Source organism: Homarus americanus, unplaced genomic scaffold (genome assembly GCF_018991925.1).
Source record: "Homarus americanus isolate GMGI-L3 unplaced genomic scaffold, GMGI_Hamer_2.0 scaffold57980, whole genome shotgun sequence".
Taxonomy (NCBI): domain Eukaryota; kingdom Metazoa; phylum Arthropoda; class Malacostraca; order Decapoda; family Nephropidae; genus Homarus; species Homarus americanus.
Window position 1 is genome coordinate 2,301,665 of NW_024716703.1, and position 19,450 is coordinate 2,321,114.

At 41.8% G+C, this 19,450-nt stretch overlaps 1 protein-coding gene across 1 annotated transcript in view; it reads left to right on the forward strand.

Annotated features, from left to right (window-relative positions):
* LOC121858228 (WSCD family member AAEL009094-like) overlaps window positions 1-19,450 on the forward strand; it is a 196,125-nt gene that overhangs the window by 62,460 nt on the left and 114,215 nt on the right. The window contains exon 3 of the mRNA XM_042354515.1: window positions 17,958-17,997. The gene's annotated coding sequence lies outside the window, so the exon portion shown is untranslated. The remainder of the gene's footprint in view (window positions 1-17,957; window positions 17,998-19,450) is intronic.

Below are 19,450 nucleotides of genomic sequence, written 5' to 3' on the forward strand. Positions count from 1 at the left end.
CTACTTGTTATACCTTCATTATTATATACGTTATTCTACTTGTTATACCTTCATTGTTATATACGTTATTCTACTTGTTATACCTTCATTATTATATACGTTATTCTACTTGTTATACCTTCATTGTTATATACGTTATTCTACTTGTTATACCTTCATTATTATATACGTTATTCTACTTGTTATACCTTCATTGTTATATACGTTATTCTACTTGTTATACCTTCATTATTATATACGTTATTCTACTTGTTATACCTTCATTGTTATATATATTTCTCTACTTACACGATATATCCTCTTCTAACTTTTATCGTCACCATTTTCATTATTTACTCTTAAGTAGAACAAGGTAATTAACGATATTAATAATTATAGGTGCAGTGGAACTTTTCGATCACTTTGTTTGAGAGAGAGCAATATTAGGCAGTGATCTGTTCAACTTTAGTGATGATTGGCGTTTCCACTCTTATCAACAGTTTGTATATGGCGTATTGCGACTTATTACAGATAGACACTTCGTATATTATATTGTAGGACTAGTGAGGACCCTGGGTGGAGGCGCCTCGTTCGTTCATCTGGGGACCTCTGGTAGAAGAGCCTTGAGGACGATGTATGGTGGTGGTGTGGCTGTGGTGTAAACCTTTAAAGACGGTGGTGTAAACCTTTAAAGACGGTGGTGTAAACCTTTAAAGACCGGGGTGTAAACCTTTAAAGACAGTGGTGTAAACCTTTAAAGATCAGGGTGTAAACCTTTAAAGACCGGGGTGTAAACCCTTAAAGACGGTGGTGTAAACCTTTAAAGACGGTGGTGTAAACCTTTAAAGACCGGGGTGTAAACCTTTAAAGACGGTGGTGTAAACCTTTAAAGACGGTGGTGTAAACCTTTAAAGACAATGGTGTAAACCTTTAAAGACGGTGGTGTAAACTTTTAAAGACAGTGGTGTAAACCTTTAAAGACGGTGGTGTAAATTTTTAAAGATGGTGGTGCAAACTTTGAAGGCGATGGATTAAACATTTGAGGACGATAGTTTAATCCTTTAACGGCAATGGCTTAACCTTGGGTGAGGACAGTTGTTTAGCCATTTGAGGACGATGATTTAACCCTTGGAAGACAATGCTTCACGTTTAACACCAGCCCACTGAACTTCACCCCAGTTAATAGATAACGACAGGTGTTGCTGATACAAAACTTCCACTCACAGTCATTTTGGTAAGTGAAAAACGTGCGCTATCTTCCTGTCTATAAGCGTCTTCACCTACCCCTCATTACAGGGTCAAGTTAGGTCAGGTACACGTTTAGAAGATCGTAATATTTAATAAGTTTTTAGATCACCTGAAGATTAGTCACCAGATGATCAAACAACCCTAACGCTAATCTAAATGAACCTACCTGGTAACCTGTTTAATCATCAGGTGAAATAAACTGTGGTGTCTAATCTTCTGGTGATTATTTTTGGTCCTTTATATTTAAGGTTCTAAAAATTATTAGATCTATTATGATTACCATATTAACTAGGAAAATTAATTAATATTTATAAGTAATAAATATTTACGTTGAAGCTCAAGGCTAATGGAAGTTTTCCATAATGTTCAGTAGCCATTAACGGAAGGAATAGGCAAACATGTGTGAGTTATAGGTGCCGAGATAACGCTGACCACATTATCGATGGTAATACACAAACACATCACGAGCAACAGGAGAGAGAGAGAGAGAGAGAGAGAGAGAGACACACGCCATACATGTTGTAATCATCACATCAAACAAGTGAACCTTTACGTGTAGTCATGATATCCAGCCAACAAATCAACTTAATTTCGAGAATCAAATGCACGCTCCAGGGAAGAAGGTAACATCACCATCCGTAACAGTGTAGTAACAAGGATGATGATGTGTTACGTGTACACCAGCAGTAGGTTAAGGGCCTCTGAAATGTGGTGCAACAGGATAATGGTAAAGATTATTTGCACTGATAGAAACAAAAATGAAGGAAGATGACAGGATATCTCTTACAGGAAGAGAATACGGGATAACTCTAATGAATATATCATAAAGGAGTTAACAAGATGATTAGGGGGAACTCTAGACAGGTATGTGTATAAAGAAACACCTGTAGCCACGAGCCCTGCGGAGGATCAACTAATTTGTTTACGATGACGTGAATAGAAGGGAGGTGGGCGGTAAATATACTATACAGGGTGTCCTAGAAGTCGGTATTAATAGGCAGAATTCACCATTAACATTTACTAATTCATCAAACATTCGATTTGCATAACATGGCGTACAGATATCAGTTGTTGTCTGTAATGCCTCCAGAATGTTTCTCATTTCCTCTGTATTGATCTTAATGAAAAATTCCGAAAAGGTGTTGTTCTTCAGTTCGCCGGTGTCTGAGTACGAACATTTGGGTCACCCTGTATAGTGCGTTCCTCGGTTTGTTTTAGTTTAGTGGCCCTCTAAGGTGAACATGATGTAACTTCTTGATGTAATAAAATGCACAAGAACAAATTTGTACGTGCAGTGTAAGGATTGATTGGACTTTAGAGTGATTATTTCTGTGGGTATTCATTGCCAGAGTACAGACAGATTAGTTATATCGTTTTTATTTTTTTTTACTGTTGTATGATGACTTAACTTCCGGGATACAATGTCATCTTGTTCAAAGGACTAGTTCATCGTATTCATGGGGATGAGACATCATCATGCTCTAAGTATTAAGTCAGTGTACACGATGGACTACTTCACAGCACTCAGGGGCTCGGCGTCGTAGTCAAGGGGTTAATGGAAACTAACAAGATATTCCAAACTGATTAATAGTCTCGCGGCTCACCCCCTCCGTCACGACTCGTGTTGATGAAGCAGCAACCTCTTGTTGACACACCCATCTAGGTAACACTACCACGTCCCCCTGGCAACATTGATCAACACAGAAGTTATCCCAGCAACACTGACAAACAGACTGTTGCCGCCGCCTAAGTATAATGCAAGTGATGGATGTTGATGTCAGGGTGATGTTGGACAAGGCGGAAAAATGCGAAGATGGGTCATGAAATCAGCTGATTGGTCGATGGGACGGTGTGAGAGTTACGAAGGGAGGTGTGTGCTGGTGATGTGAGGGTGATAAGAGGTGGTGGGGGTGGTGAGGGTGTGGGGGGAGGTAGAAAAGGTATTAGAGAGATATTGATGGTATGGGTGAAGGTAGTGAGGTTATATGGGAGATAATGAAAGCGGGAGGGGGGGTAGTGAAGTGGGCGTGGAAGGAGGTAGTGAGGGCCTTGGAGGAGGGGAGGGAGGAGGTCATTGACATACTCGTGGCTTGTCATCTTTTGTCCCCGGTGAGAGACACTTGTCCTACTGAATAGAAGACAATGACTAGAGTGGTGGCACCCTCTTCTCTCCCTCTCCTTTCCCCACCCTCTCGCTCACTCATTGTTTTAAATACCTCTCTCTCTCTCTCTTGTGTTAAATTACTTCTGTTTGTTGTTGCCATTGGACGTTATTTTAGAGGTTTTCTTATATTCAGTCCCCCTAACGTGTGTTCTTACGTCTGTAGTTGAGAAAAACCCCAAACGTTGGAACCCTCTGAGGTTTAAGTCCCACTGTGTAAGATTTTTATGTGAGAAGAGAAATTATGAAACTCAAAATGGTAAGAACAAAATGATTCACTAAGGCTTTAAATACAGTCTTTCAATTAACCAGATGAAAAAGTGAAGATCCCGTGTGTGTGTGAGAGAGAGAGAGAGAGAGTCACTGTTCCATCCCTGTTCTTTATGGTTCTACTTCCACAAAAAAAAGTCTTAGTGTTTGTTCTTTAAGTTTCTAAAGAGGTGTATTGAATAGGTCTCTTGCTTACGTAATAACTCTTTTGAGGGAAATAAAAGCTTATGTGTAGAAGGAAAAGAGCGGCTGGTGTTCTGAGGCCTTTGGCGGGAGGTATGGAGTAAGTGGGGTTGTGAGTGGGGATGAGTGGGGATGTGAGAAGAATGAGTGGGATGAGAGGGGGTGGGTGGGATGAGGAGAATGGTTGGAGTGAAAGGTGAAGATGGAATGAGAGGGAGATGGATGGAATGAGAGGGAGGTAGATAGAATGAGAGGGAGGTAAATGGAATGAGAGGGAGATGGATGGAATGAGAGGTGGTACATGGAATGAGAGGGAGGCAGATGGAATGAGAGGTAAATGAGTGGAATGAGAGGGAGGTAGATGGAATGAAAGGGAGATGGATGGAATGAGAGGTGGTACATGGAATGAGAGGTAAATGAGTGGAATGAGTATGAGGCAGATGGAATGAAAGGGAGGTAGATGGAATGAGAGGTAGGCAGATGGAATGGGAGGGAGGCTGATGGAATGAGAGGTAAATGAGTGGAATGAGAGGGAACTGAAAATGAGAGGGGAGCGGCTAGCATAAAAGACTGAATATATTTAATTAACTTACACTGTATTGTACACCAAACAACGTCTAGTTTATTGTTAAAGTGCAAATGAATTACCGAGGTCAGAAAGGGATGTTTTATTATTTCCCTGTTGTGTACACGGTGTTGAGACTTGGGAGTATCATACAACATTTTTCCATACATAGTGGGTAAAAATTTCTTTACTACTGGTGCAAAATGTGGACATAGTTTTAATATATTTGTGCATCTTCGAGTATTATGTCTTGTAGAAGTGGAGACATAGTATGCTTGGAACCTGTGCGTATGTGGCTCAATTTTTCGCAGGCGTGGGTGGGATGAGAGGTTAGTGGGTGGGGTGAGAGGTTAGTTAGTGGGTGGGGTGAGGTTGGTAGTGGGTGGGGTGAGAGGGTAGTGGGTGGGTGAGAGGGGTAGTGGGTGGGGTGAGAGGGTGGTGGGTGGGGTGTGAGGGAAGTGGGTGGGTGAGAGAGGGGTAGTGGGTGGGGTGAGGTTAGGAGTGGGGGGGGAGGTTAGTGGGTGGGGTGAGAGAGGGTTAGTCTGGGTGGGAGTGAGAGGGTAGGTGGGTGGGGTGAAGTGGAAGGGGTGAGAGGGTGGTGGGTGGGTGAGAGGGTGGTGTGGTGGGGGTGAGTGAGTGGGTGGGGTGGAGGGTGGTGGGTGGGGTGGGGAGGGTGGGGTGGGGTAGTGGTGGTGGGGTGAGAGGGTAGTGGGGTGGGGTGAGAGGGTAGTGGGGTGGGGTGAGAGGGTAGTGGGGTGGGGTGAGACGGAAGTGGAAGGGGTAATTTTGTCTTCATTTATTTTTGTTAAGTATTTTGAGTTTGTCGGTAACTGTACATGACTTGTTTCATTCACCGGAGATGAGGTGTGGTGGGGCGAGGCTTCAGTGGTCCGTCATTGTACCGTCTCCGGGCGGGAACTGACTCCTGGACGGATGGATGGACGTAACACCCGGTACCTGTTACTTTATCCTCCCATATTATGATAGAAGGACCCGGCGGGGAGTAAAATTGGGCTGAGCGACAGTCGCTTTTTAGTTTTATTTTTTGATAAACGGCTCAGGAAGAAATGAGACCAGCGTGGTTGTCAAGTCTGTACATCGAGGCGTCATGATCCTCCTGCCAGAGACTCTGCGAGGTTATATGACACAGGAAATCACTTCTTATTTTGTCACACAGAAAAGGGCCTCGAGTGTTTACCTCATGAAACACTTCCTGTAAGCTTAGCTCACTGAAGGTGAGAGATCGTACGTACTGGAGGAAGAATCTTGGTGGATTAAAAATTACACTGAGTCTCTACCATAAATAAATGTATTGTTATCATTTTTGTGGGTAAAATTAACTTGTATGTCTTTGAGAATACATGTCCAGGGTCTAGATTCGTGAGTTAATAGGTAACTACAGTAAATATAAGGCAATGCTGCTATTTACAATGAGTCTCGGTGCAGTTATGACGCCAGTTTGGACTTCATCTAATGTGAGTCTGTTAACTTCACGGTCTCTGTTTGGGGAATATGTAATGTATCGCCAAATAATATATATTCGCCACACATTCGGGTTTAAATAAGCGAACACATAGTTAAGTATAGTTAGTACATAAATAATGCACTAAATAATTTGTAAGTACTACAGTAGGTAAGTAAATAAATGAGAAAATAAGAGAGGAACAAAGAATAAGAGAGGAAAAAGATCAGTATTCGCCGAGGTATTATCTCAAGTGACGCGGCACCTGTCAGGAGCAGGGGGAGGGACGGCGGCGGTGTTTAACTAACCCAGGTGTGTGTCTGGGTGGTGGTGGTGGTAGTGGCAGTTGTGGTGGTAGCGACATTTGTGGTGGCAGTTATAGTGGTAGTGGCAGTGGTAGTAATGATAGTAATAGTGGTGGTAGTAGTGTCAGATTGGTAGTAATGATAGTAATAGTGGTAGTAACAGTGGTAGTGGTAGTACTGATAGTGGTGGTGGCAGTGGAGGTGATCAATACACTCGGGTTGAGTCACTACACCATAATAAGCACTTGGGGTGTGTAATCCACTGACATATTCTGACCATGTCTACCTCAGAGTCCTCCCGCTGTACCTGCTGTCCTGTGACGACCAGCTAAGTGACACACACTAAGCCCAGCAGGAATGTTGGGTAAGCGACCAGCTGAGTTGAGAACCAGTCGAGTAACTGAGAAGTCCTTGAATAAACTAGTTGGTGGTGAGCGTAATTAATGAGTCTTAGGTGGGTGCAATACTGTGTGTGTGTAATGTGTGTGTGTGTGATGTGTGTGTGCGTGATGTGTGTGTGTGTGTGATGTGTGTGTGTGTGTGTGATGTGTGTGTGTGTGTGTGATGTGTGTGTGTGATGTGTGTGTGTGTGTATGATGTGTGTGTCTGAATAGCAAGAATTACAACGTAGCGATAATACCTCTATACTGTACAGGTATTTCCCTTTTACGGAAATTCCTGTAGCAGTGTGTACAGTACATAATGACGATCCTGTAGATAATCATAATGCAAATTTTATATGTATAACAAAATGACTAACTAACCAAACCTAACCTAACCTAACCTAACCTAACCAAACCTAACCAAACTTGTGTATAATTTCTTAACGACACCTTCAGGGAAATAGAACAAATATTACTACTTGTGAACTCATTTCCAATGTTATGACAAATGAGATACTTAGCTCTATTGTCATTAGTTGTGTTGTAGGGTTTAATTGGACGATTATCACTAATTAACAGGACCCATATTGAAGCGTCTAGCGGCCTAGCCTCTTTTATCTACGGTAGTTAGATTAGTTGATTAATTTTTTTTTACGGTAGGATGGTGAAACGAGGCATATTTTGATTGTTGTACATCCTGTAATTACCACCCACCTGCCTCACACCTGGTTTCATTTCATTCATTCAGATACAGTGACACAGATGCAGAGATATTGCATCATGTTGTCTAACCTAACCTAATCTAACCTAACCTAACCCTCCCAGGAAGCGTTAGTGTGGTTAATCATCACGTGAAATAAACTGGGGGCTAGTCATTAGTTAATCACAATCAACATAGAAATTTAATCTAAGCTTAATTTTCCTCTTTTTTTATAGATTAAATGATTTCAAAATAATAACAACAGAAGCACAACTGAGTGTCCTGGTTACTGTACCTTATCGACCACGACCCTGCGATACTGACTTGATCGTGCTGTCTCTCTACCAGGCCTCCCAGATTGTGTGTTTCAGGGGACCACAGGTCTTAATGTCATTCACCCATCCACCCCCTGGCTCTCCTACCCTCAGTTTTAACTTCGAATATCTCTGCCATGATCCCCACCTCCCTAATTCCATGTCTAAAATACCATACTTTTTGTTTATTATCTAAATGTCCAATATTTTGTTGTTGTTGTAGCTTGAGGACAGTTGGTGCTCAAGGGACAACTTGTAACAAGGCGTCTTGTTGTCCCTTTAAAGTTTAAACAGTCATTACTCCTCAGAATTTGACCGCGTTTGATGTTCCAATGTATTTGTGTACCATTAATGTGAGGTACTTTATTATTATTATTATTATTATTATTATTATTATTATTATTATTATTATTATTATTATTATTATTATAATTATTGTTCTTGTTGTTGTAGGAGTTAGTATTGTTGTTGTAGGAGTTATTATTGTTGTCGTTGTAGTTATTATTATTATTATTATTATTATTATTACTTGCATTAGTACTGTTATTGCCATATTTTTTTACACAGGCCATTATTAACTTCCCCTACACCAATATTGCTATTCCGTCAGAGGCAATTTTACTTATAAAAAAAATACACGTTGCCGTTAGTAGTTTTATTAGTACGATTTACTCTCGGCCCTAGCGTGCGTAAGATTAATCTCCCAGTGTATATTGCAGGTATTATATAGACGTTACTGAGAGAGAGAGAGAGAGAGAGAGAGAGAGAGAGAGAGAGAGAGAGAGAGAGAGAGAGAGAGAGAGACTGACTGACTGACTGACTAATTCCCTCAGCAGCTAGCGTAGGGGAGGTAACCAGATCTTAGCGTTAACAATACTCCATACTGTCTTCTTCCAGACAGTAAGAGCTGACCTGCTTATATATTTCCTCCGAGTGGGATAAGAGGGGTGTGGCAGAGTGGTGGGAGGGGTATGGGAGTTTTTTTAAGTTTAACAAATTTATTGGCAAAGCTTGTAGTACAGTTTGCCTATTCTGAGTAATTCAGTCAGGTCTTGACACTGAGGGTGGTATCACTTCTCACTGCCACGCAGGACAGAGGTTCATACACAAAGAAATACATCATATTCATTAACAGCTATAAATGTATAGAGGTCAGATTCATATGGGTAATGTCACTGTTCACTGCCATGCAGGACAGAGATTCGTACACAAAGAGATGCATCATATTCATTGACAGTACATATACATATATGTACGTACACATACACATATACATACATATACACATATACATACACATATACATGTACATATATATACACATATGCATACATACATACATACATACATATACGTCGGTCAGATTCATGTGAGAGTAATGAGAGGGGTGTGAGAGTTTGGTAAGAGGTGTGTGGGAGAGGGATGAGAGGTGTGTGGGAGGTTGGTGAGAGGGGTGTGGGAGAGTGGTGAGAGGGGTGTGGGAGAGGGATGAGAGGTGTGTGGGAGGTTGGTGAGAGGGGTGTGGGAGAGGGGTGTGGGAGAGTAATGAGAGGGGTGTGGGGGAGTGATGAGAGGGGTGTGGGAAAGTGATGAGAGGGGTGTGGGGGAGTGATGAGAGGGGTGTGGGAGGCTGGTGAGAGGGGTATGGGAGCGTGATGAGAGGGGTTTGGAGAGTGATGAGAAGGTTTGGAGAGGGATGTGAGGGCTCTGAGAAAGTTTACTTGCCTAATCTGTTTACTGATTTTGTATAAAGGTCTTCTCCCACTGTGTATTACAGGTATATAGGTGTTACTGTGTGTGTGTTATGAGAGGGGTGTGGGAGAGAGCTGAGAGGGGTGTGGGAAGTTGATGAGAGGGGTTTGATAGGTTTGTGAGAGGGGTGTGGGAGAGTGGAGAGGAGTGACGTAGAAGGGAGTGGGGCAGAGGTAGTGGTGAACGGAACCGGGAAAAGGAGGGTTAGCCCTCGAGGGGGGACGAGAGCCAGGCCGTGAGCCACACAAGGCGTCATTCACGACCACCAGTGAGGCTCCCACTGGGCCTGACACTGGGGAGAAGAGGGGGTGAGGGAGAGGCTTGTGTGGTCATGGAGGGAGAGGGAGGCAGGTGGAGTGTTGTGTATAAAGGCTGGGAGAGTTCATAGAGAGAAGGAGAGCGAAAGGGAGAGGCAGCTGAGAGAGAGAGAGAGAGAGAGAGAGAGAGAGAGAGAGAGAGAGAGAGAGAGAGAGAGAGAGAGAGAGAGGATATCTATAGCATGAGGGGAAGGGTTGTCGGTGTGGTGTAAGGGGAAATAAAGGGCTTAGGGGCCAAGCTGGGGATGATGGTGCACATTATATACTGTACTCAACTCTTCAGCATCAGTTATGGTACACAAGGGTAAATCTGAAGACCCATATTAATGACATTTACATGGATGGTGGATATATACAGTATATCCGTATACGTTGTGTGTATATATATATATATATATATATATATATATATATATATATATATGAGTATATATATATATATATATATATATATATATATATACGAGTATATAGCTCTGATTAGTTAGCTTCGACAGACACATCACTTCAGAGAAATATCTTCAGAGCTTGGCAGAAGACAACCTCCTGGACCAGTGTCCTCCGACAGGGTCACCAGAGTACGAAATATGGCATCAAAACCATTGAACATGAAATACGGTTGGCTGCCTCCTGCTAGTGTATACATCAATCCAAGTCATTATTCATCCAAATACTTGTGTACATTATACATTATCATACACCCACATACCCTGAGTAGTCTGTGGCAGCATGGTCAGACCAACACTGCTTCCTCCCATCCTATTTCTTGAAATTCCTTCTACCCCCCAAAAATAAATAAATACATTTTCGACATGGGACAATTGTTCCATGAACTGCGTGTAGGTAGTATCTCCTGCCGCCCTTTATTATGGTTTATTTTATTACTTATTTATATCTACATTATATGTTGGCAGCATCAAGAGGTACAGTACAAGCGAATAACTCGAACATTAAAATATCACATGCTGAAGACTCCCTCGAGCTCCTCGGGTGAGGGACACAAGGTAAATAACCCAGCAGACATCCCCCTTTGTATTGTTACGTTGAGGTGTTGGAGCAAGTAGCTGGATGCCCTGGTGTGTCTAGTGGTGTCAGTGAGTGGAGTCCAGTTCATCATTGCTCCAGATTCCCAGATTATTTGATTCTTAGGAGAAAGTAGTATTGGCAGCTGAGGTTCTTATTCTTTATATTATGGTTTTCCCCTGAAGCTTATCGTCATCCCCGCTGTGGCTGCAGGGAAGCACATGAGCAACACCCGACCCTGTGGGTGCCTGACGTTGGGTTTATAGACCTTAGGTTCCTCTGTGTTAGGTAGTAAGTAGTAGTTAGAATTACACCATTGTGCCATTCATACCATCCCTCAGAGTCTCACAGTTGAGGGCATGAATGTCACGATGATGTGTCCGTTCATTGCCGAAGAGACACTTTATGTACAGTATGGATGGGGGAGGTCGAATAGCCTTTAAATCGAGAAGGGTATGTAAGGAGTAGTTCGGGATGGCTTGTCGGAAGTCCCCAGCATGGGGAGCACTTTTCGTAGGTGAGGCTTCTCTGAATTAGGTGTTGCCCTCTCGAGCAAGTCTGAGGTAATCTTGTCTCCGATAGGCTTGTCCCATATTAGCCTTTTTTGTGGTCCGGTGTGAATGTTGGTGTGGCCGTTGATGAGGTTTGCGTCCTCTCATGGGGTGGCCGCCTCGATGAAAATTGGATCATTGTGGGAGGATCTTCTCCGCTAGGTGGGTGGATACTACGCACGAAGTTAGGAATGTCTGTAATGTGATCTGAGAGGCTATGCGGGTACCGTTATAAGTTTGTGGGCTTTTGTATGTTTGCATGTGTATCTGTATGTGTGTGTGTGTGTATGCCGTGAGCGTGTCTCTGTGCTACTGTCAATACTAACGTTCATGCCAGGGTGTTTTTTCTCTTCAAATAACACTACAAGTAGCACAAAACTCCCAGCCGCCAAACAAGTCCAACGGACAATTTTGTCTGCCACACATTGTGTTAGAGCCTCCCTGACGGGGCCAGCCTTCACCCTCCCGACTCGGCTCCGTGTGGTCGCCCAGACTTACATCACGCCACACGGGAAGGTCGATAAGCAATGAGAAAAGTCCGTGCGTCATCGTTCGTTAGGTAATAGGGAAAATTGATATTATTTGGTTGTGGGCGTATCCATTATGTATGTCGGGGGAGAAGGGAATATACAGCAAGGATGGAGAGAAGGGAGTGGAAAGAGGGTGTGTTTGAGTGAAGGAATAACAGTAGAAGGGGAGTAGTGATCGGGTGTGTTAGGGAGGGACGGATACGAAGGGAGTGGTGATAGGTGTATTAGGGATGGGAGAAAAAGAGGGGAGTATAGAGAGGGAAGGGACAGGGGAGAAGAAAGAGGGTGTTATAGGGGGAAGGGAGAAGAGATTACGTTGTGAGTGGAGGAAGATAGGGGGGAGTAAAGTGGAGAGTAGAGAGAGGGGACGGGGAGGAGAGTTGAGAGGGGGTTAAGGGAAGGGGGAAGGGAGTAAGTGAAGGCTGTACCTGCGTGTTATTTAGGACGGGGAACTCTTATAGTGCTCTCTGCTTTATTGATGTTAATGGTAAGTAAAGGCTCGTTGAAAATATAACAGCCGAGACCTGAACAGATTTAGTATTTTTTAGTGAAATCTGGTAGTAAGTTGCTTAATAAAAGCTTTCAGTAAAAATGAAGAAACTGGAACGAGCACATAATTTATCATTGGATAATTGACGATTTTTGCCGTGGATGAAAGTGTGTGTGCGGTAGGAGAGTGTGTGTGTGTGTGTGGGGTGATAGGATTATTGCGTCACACAGTGGTTGGTGGTGGGAGGATTGTTGCGTCACACAGTTTTGGTGGTGGTAGGATTGTTGCGTCACAAAGTGGTTGGTGGTGGTAGGATTGTTGCGTCACAGTGTTTGGTGGTGGTAGGATTGTTGCGTCACATAGTGGTTGTTGTGGAGGAATTGTTGCGTCACAGTGGTTGGTGGCGGGGTACTGGGACACACGCGTCCACTTGAGCTTATTGGTGGTGTTGGGCCTCGTTGTGTGTGTGGCTGCCTCCCTCTGGTGCCTTCACTGTGTGGTCTCCAGCACTGGTCTTGTTGCTTTATTTATAGTCCCTTAATTGTCTCCTGTCGCGTCGGTGGCAAGCGGCGGGGAACAACGATGTAGTATCCTTTCGTTTCTCCCTCCCGGCCGTTTTGTGTGTACGATAACTTAAGCAAATAGAAATGAATGTCTATGAAACCTGGCAAGTGAACGTAACTCGGTAACATCTCGCGTATTATGACAGTCATCATTTGTCTCTGTCTCTTGGGGAATTACTATGTGTTTTGTTACTCCGGTGACTGAAGGCTTTATACCTCTGCAGGCACCTTGTTATAACAGTGCTAACTAGTTTACTGGTCGATATCTGGTACATAAGTTAAAAATGGATTAATTTCCCTCAAAATCGGAGGTGAGCGAGCTTAGCATGTGCGATGTGCGTGACTGTCACAGTGTCGAGGACGGATGGGCTGATGGAAGGACGTACAGTACAACACCGTTCCTATATCCTCAAGTCGTGATATAATAATAATAATAATAATAATAATAATAATAATGATAAGAACAAAGCTAATAATAATAACAAGAATCGTAATTAAAGTAACAAATATATAATAACAATATCTAAAAAAAAGATTAACACTAATAAAGTCAGGTATATAAGTAACAGAACCAGCAGGTACAGTACGGCACAACACAGCTATACAGGTGTAGCGGGACCAGATCCCATAAGCCTGGCAGCACACACCAGGGTGTTGGGGTGTGTTGATTTATACCTTCGTGTGTTACCTTTACATTATGTACTAATGACGTAAGTAAATTTTCATTGTTAATTTGTCCTGTTTGCTTTGTTTTTAGTTTTTTCCGGATCACTTGAAGAATAGACACTCCTTATTTCACCTGAAGATTAGATACCCCAGCTTACTTCACCTGAAGATTAGATACCCCAGCTTACTTCACCTGAAGATTAGATACCCCAGCTTACTTCACCAGAAAATTAGACAGCCCAGCTTACTACACCTGAAAATTAGATACCCCAGTTTATTTCACCTGAAGATTAGACACCCCAGCTTATTTTAGTTGAATGTTAACCACCATAACGCTAATCTAACCTACTGTAGCCCTTCCAGGTAATCTTAGTCTGTGTTTTGTGTTTACCAGCTGCGTGTTTATTTGATGAGGTGTACATTGGCAGTTACACCTGTGCTTCTGTCCTGTGTGTGGGAGGGGGGTGCGTGTAGCCAACGTTGTCAGTACAGTAACTCGAACAAATACCAATGATTTTTAACTAAATTATGTATCACAATAAGACTTAGGGCGACTTCACATTATGATAATTATATTTTTCACTGGCACTTCATAACTGACAATAACTAAGACAAGAAATCCTCACATATTCTAATTTTATTTTAATTTGAAGCTTCATTTAAATTTAACACATTTGGATTTTTTGTTTTTAAATGTTTATCCAAAATATTACTATAGTTTTACTTGAGATATTAAGTAATTTTCTGAAATGTTAAAAGTGAATCTGAAATGTTAAGAGTTTATCCGAAATATTAAAAGTGTTGTTGACTCGGCGTATTAAAGGTGAAGGTGGGAGGTATATGTACACACTCACTGTAAACTTCAGCTGTAAACTTGTCTTTTGAATTTATGTGTAAACTTATGCCGTAAACCATAACTATTAGTTCTACTTGCTCTGTGTTGGTGTGGTAGTAGTAGTGAGAGGTAGTGGTGGTGTGGTGGTGGTTTGGTAGTGGGGAGTTGTGGTAGAGGTTGTAAAGATATGCTGGTTGTGGTGATGGAAGATTGGGTGTAATGGTGGTAGTGGTGGTGGTTGAGGTGGCAATGGTGGTCGTGGAAGGGGATGTGTGTGTGTGTGTGTGTGTGTGTGTGTGTGTGTGTGTGTGTGTGTGTTCACCCTCACCATCTTTTTACAGTTATCAGTATCACCATTACTAACTTATTGTCGTAATCGCCTTGTTTCAGGCCCCTTCGTATTCCATCACCATCACCACCAGGTTCTTATCAGTGTTGTTGGATGTTTAAACATTGAGGTTTTCATAAAATCTTCGTCTTTCCAAGAAACAAAATTTTGGTTCAGTGATAAACAATATTTTAATTTTCGCCCTTTTTAGTCTATTGTTATGTTAATTTGTTGTTATTATTACTGTTATTGTACTTCTTGTTAATTTTATTGGTGTTGATGTTATAATTACCTTTCGTCCAAGAGGTTTGCGAGTTATTGAAATGTTCCTGTCTGTCTGTATCTGTTTCTGCACCATTACTATGTACTGTAGTGAAACATATCCCAACCATACCAACACTTTATCTGACCAGACGTCCAGGATGAACTAAGTTGTTATACAGTAAACATAAAACATTTTGGGGAAGTCAAACTCAAGGTGAAGGTCATCCAAAGTTCACAAAACACTTCTTCGTGATCACTGTGGACTGAGGCATCGGAGAAGACCTGTGGTAATACTGCCTCCCTCCACGTGCAGTACGGCTCAAGAGTGTGATTGACGTTATTCTTTATGATCATAACGTCGAGGATGACGATTTGTCGATAAAACTGTCTTTTTGGATGCATCATAAATCATATCTCCTTTACGTATTAACTCCTGAGACCAGTTGGGGTGCCACATAAGGTTTTAACATTGATAGGTCAAAGGTCAAAGTCACAATGATCATATGAAGTTGATTTTTTTTAAAATTATATCTCAGAAACTATTGGGTGAAATCTCTTCAAGTTTGGTGATCAGACTTTTTTAGGACCTTCATCTGTTCATAAAGTTAAAGCGGAAGCACCAGCAGTGAAATAACATCATGAGCGCTCGGGATTTCGCGTTCCAGTGGCAATAACGAGTCCGGGATGAAGTGTGGTATGTCATCTGTGATTATTATTATTATTATTATTATTATTATTATTATTATTATTATTACTATTATTACTATTATTATTACTATTATTACTATTATTATTGGAGTTAATCTGACATTATTGTTTTTGGTTCACTTCTTTTCACGTCTTCTCTTCTTTCCTTTATCATAGTTTGCTCTATCTTGTCTCATCCCTCACTCTCTTTTCTCCACCACCACCAACGTAAATGCACTACTCTGCTGCACATGTTCTCTTTCTCGCTGTTCTGTTTCTTCTTACTGTTCATTCCTTCGTCCTAATACTGAGAGGATTTTTTTCTTACTATTGATTATGTTTTTCTGTGTTACTTGGTGTTAGGAAGTTATTGCTATTGGTACACGGCGATGTGATTTTGTTTGGATCACCTGAGGATTAGGCACCCCAGCTTATTTCAGTTGATTAGGTGCTCCAGCTTATTTCAGTTGATGATCAGGCACCCCAGCTTAATTCAGCTGATGATTAGAAACCCCAGTTTATTTTAGTTCATTAGGTATCCCAGCTTATTTCAGTTGATGATTAGGCACCCCGGCTTATTTCACCTGATTATTAGGCACCCCAGCTTATTTCAGTTGATGATTAAGCATCCCAGCTTTTTTCAGCTGATGATTAGATACCCCCAGGTTGTTTCATTTGATAATTAGCTACCCTAGCTTATTTCTCCTGATAATTAGGCACCTTAGCTTATTTCAACTGAGGTTTAAACACCCAAACAGCACTATTTAAAGTTTTTAGTTAGGTTAGACTTCGTTAGAGTAAAAAAAAATAATCATGAGGTGAAAAAAAGCTGGGGTGCTTAATGTTCAAGTGACCCCTTAGTTTTTATTGATGAGTTCGATATTTTGTCCATGTTTCCTGGTTGGCTCTGTCAGTCCCCCCCACCAGTAGCCGTAGTGAACATAAACTACAATCTACGTGAAGAATAAGTCTACGAGGCTCTATAACACTCCTATAACCGAAGGATTATTTAATTAATTTATCGTGGGTCTGGCTGTATAAAGAAACTAGTTGTCGGCGGCAATTATTATCTCAGTGGTAGAAATTGATTGTCTAGATTAATTAGAAGTTTAATAATTATGAAGGGCCTTTAACACTGGTTATCCCCGGGGAGTGGTGGATACGTCACACTCACTCACTCACTGTATTTATGTCCTTTTGATTAGCAGGAAAGTAATTGGATAATTTATTTACGTGTATAATATAAATTTTAATTATAACCTCGTTGGACCACACTCGTTATTAGCAGTTTGTGTGTAAATATGTTTATATGTTGACCGATTGTAAGGAATTAAATAACAGCTTTAATTTACATGGGAATAAAACGTATAACTTGAAATTAAAATTGAATCAGTTTATTTCACATTTTTTTTATTTTGTATATTTATTTTTACATTTTATTTATTGTTTATTTATTTTTTACTATAGAGTTAGTGATATACAGTGAGGTGATCAGTGAGTGGTAACAATACAACATGGGTAAGACAACAAGTAACACATTAACATAGTAGTTATAGTCAGGGTCACTGAAGAGTTAGTTATGGTGGGTTTATCAACGTATCAGTATCCCTCATAATGGTCTTGATGAGGTAATGATAAAGCACTTATTATTAAGACAGTACTGTGGATGTCTTTAAAGAGGTGATTCAGAGGAAGGGTGTGTAGTCTTTGCTGGGACGGGTGGGGGTAAGTTGTTCCACACCTTTACACTAGGATGTTTTATGGAGGTCTGGGACTGAGAGGAGAGCATTTTGTGGGGGGGGGGGTGTCTTATTAGGTCTGGGTGTCTTAAGTTGTACCTCTGGTTTGTCCGAAACTGGAAGCTGTTATTGTCTATCTGGAAATTAACTGATTTGTAAGTAGATACATAACAACAATAAATTTAAATATCCTCATATTTTAACATCTTCAATTTAGGAAACTGGTGGTTTGTGTGGGTAGATAATTGTCTGCACAGCTTTCTTCTGGGCAGTAAGCAGAGGCTGTCTTAGTAGTCCAGGAGGTCCCCACAGTGTATGACAGTGAATTAAGTGTTGGTAAATAAAATCATAATAGAATTCTTTCATTACATATTTCCAGGTTAACTATAGTCTCGATGGACTACCAACCAGTTTGTGTGCAAGTGTTCGTTTTTAGCCGAGTGGAAAAATTTTCACTTAATTAGCATACAAAAAATGGTCGACGAGTTTGAATAGTATGAAAAAGGAATCTTATATTCATTTTACTTCTCACTTGCGCGTAAAATGTTTGCTGCTTTTAGATAAGAGAAATGAGAGTGGGATCTGCGGTCCAATTTGTGTTTTCCAGGACTGAATATATTATTGTTATTTTTTGTGTTTCAGGTAAATTGAAGTGCTCGTCTACCTTGGGGATCAACTTCAGGTAGGTGCCAAGGGCAGGTGTGTTACCAAGGGGAAGTACCAAGGGCAGGTGTGCTACCAAGGGAAAGTACCAAGGGCAGGTGTGTTACCAGGGGGAAGTACCAAGGGCAGGTGTGTTACCAAGGGAGAGTTCCAAGGGCAGGTGTGCTACCAAGGGAAATTACCAAGGACAGGTGTGTTACTTATTGGAAGTACCAAAGGCAGGTGTGTTACCAAGGAAAGTGCCAAGGGTAGGTGTGCTACCAAGGGGTACCAAGGGCAGGTATGCTACCAAGGGAAAGTACCAAGGGCAGGTGTGTTACTTATTGGAAGTACCAAGGGCGGGTGTGCTACCAGAGGGAAATACCAAGGGCAGGTGTGCTGCCAAGGGAAGGTACCAAGGGCAGGTATGTTACTTATGGGAAATATCAAGGGTAGGTGTGTTACCAAAGGGTATTACCAAGGGCAGATGTGTTACCAAGAGAAAGTACCAAGGGCAGGTGTGTTACTTATGGGAAATACCAAGGGCATGTGTGTTACCAGAGGAAAAGTACCATGGACAGGTGTGTTAATTATGGGGAGTACCAAGGGCAGGTGTGTTACCAGGGGGAAGTAACAAGGGCAGGTGTGTTACTTATGGGAAATACCAAGGGCATGTGTGTTACCAGAGGAAAAGTACCATGGACAGGTACCAAGGGCAGGTGTGTTACCAGGGGGAAGTACCAAGGGCCAAGGGCCGGTGTGTTTCCAGGGGGAAGTACCAAGGGCAGGTGTTTTACTCATGGAAAGTACCAAGGGCAGGTGTGTTACCAGGGGGAAGTACCAAGGGCAGGTGTCTTACTAGGGGGAAGTACCAAGGACAGGTGTTTACCTTGCCAGCGTTGGTAGAAGCCGGGAATATCTTCGTCTGGCGTAAGTTCCTTGTGTTTGTGTGTAATAATGAACGGAATAAAACCTTACTAGGCACTATTGAGTGATGGTACTGGCGATCTCTTTATGGCCGAAAGGAGTTTTGCCGCGGACAGCAGCTAGTGTATTGTGCACCCCATACTCATCCTGTGAGCGTTAGCGCAAAAAAGATGACAGAGTAGAGGTCACAAAGGGTGTTTATCAGACCCCAATGATTTTGATATTATGGCAATGATGTTACAAAGTATTTCCAGTACATTGTTTGTTTATGTCGGTACATAGAATTTTAATTAGGTACTAGATGTGAAGTGTGGATACAGCCTTAGTATATCAGCTATCTTGTCATCAGAGATAAAGTGCTGTGTCATTACATACACAGTGTGCTTGGATCTATCCCTATAAGGTTCTATTTTTTCACAGTCTAAGACGTAGTGTTGGAGTGTGTGGCCATATGTCTGGCCACACACTTTACATTTAGTTTTGTTCACATCTGCCTGAGGGGCTTACTGCCAGAGGTACTTTTAGGTGGTGAAATGTGTGTGTGTGTGTGTGTGTGTGTGTGTGGG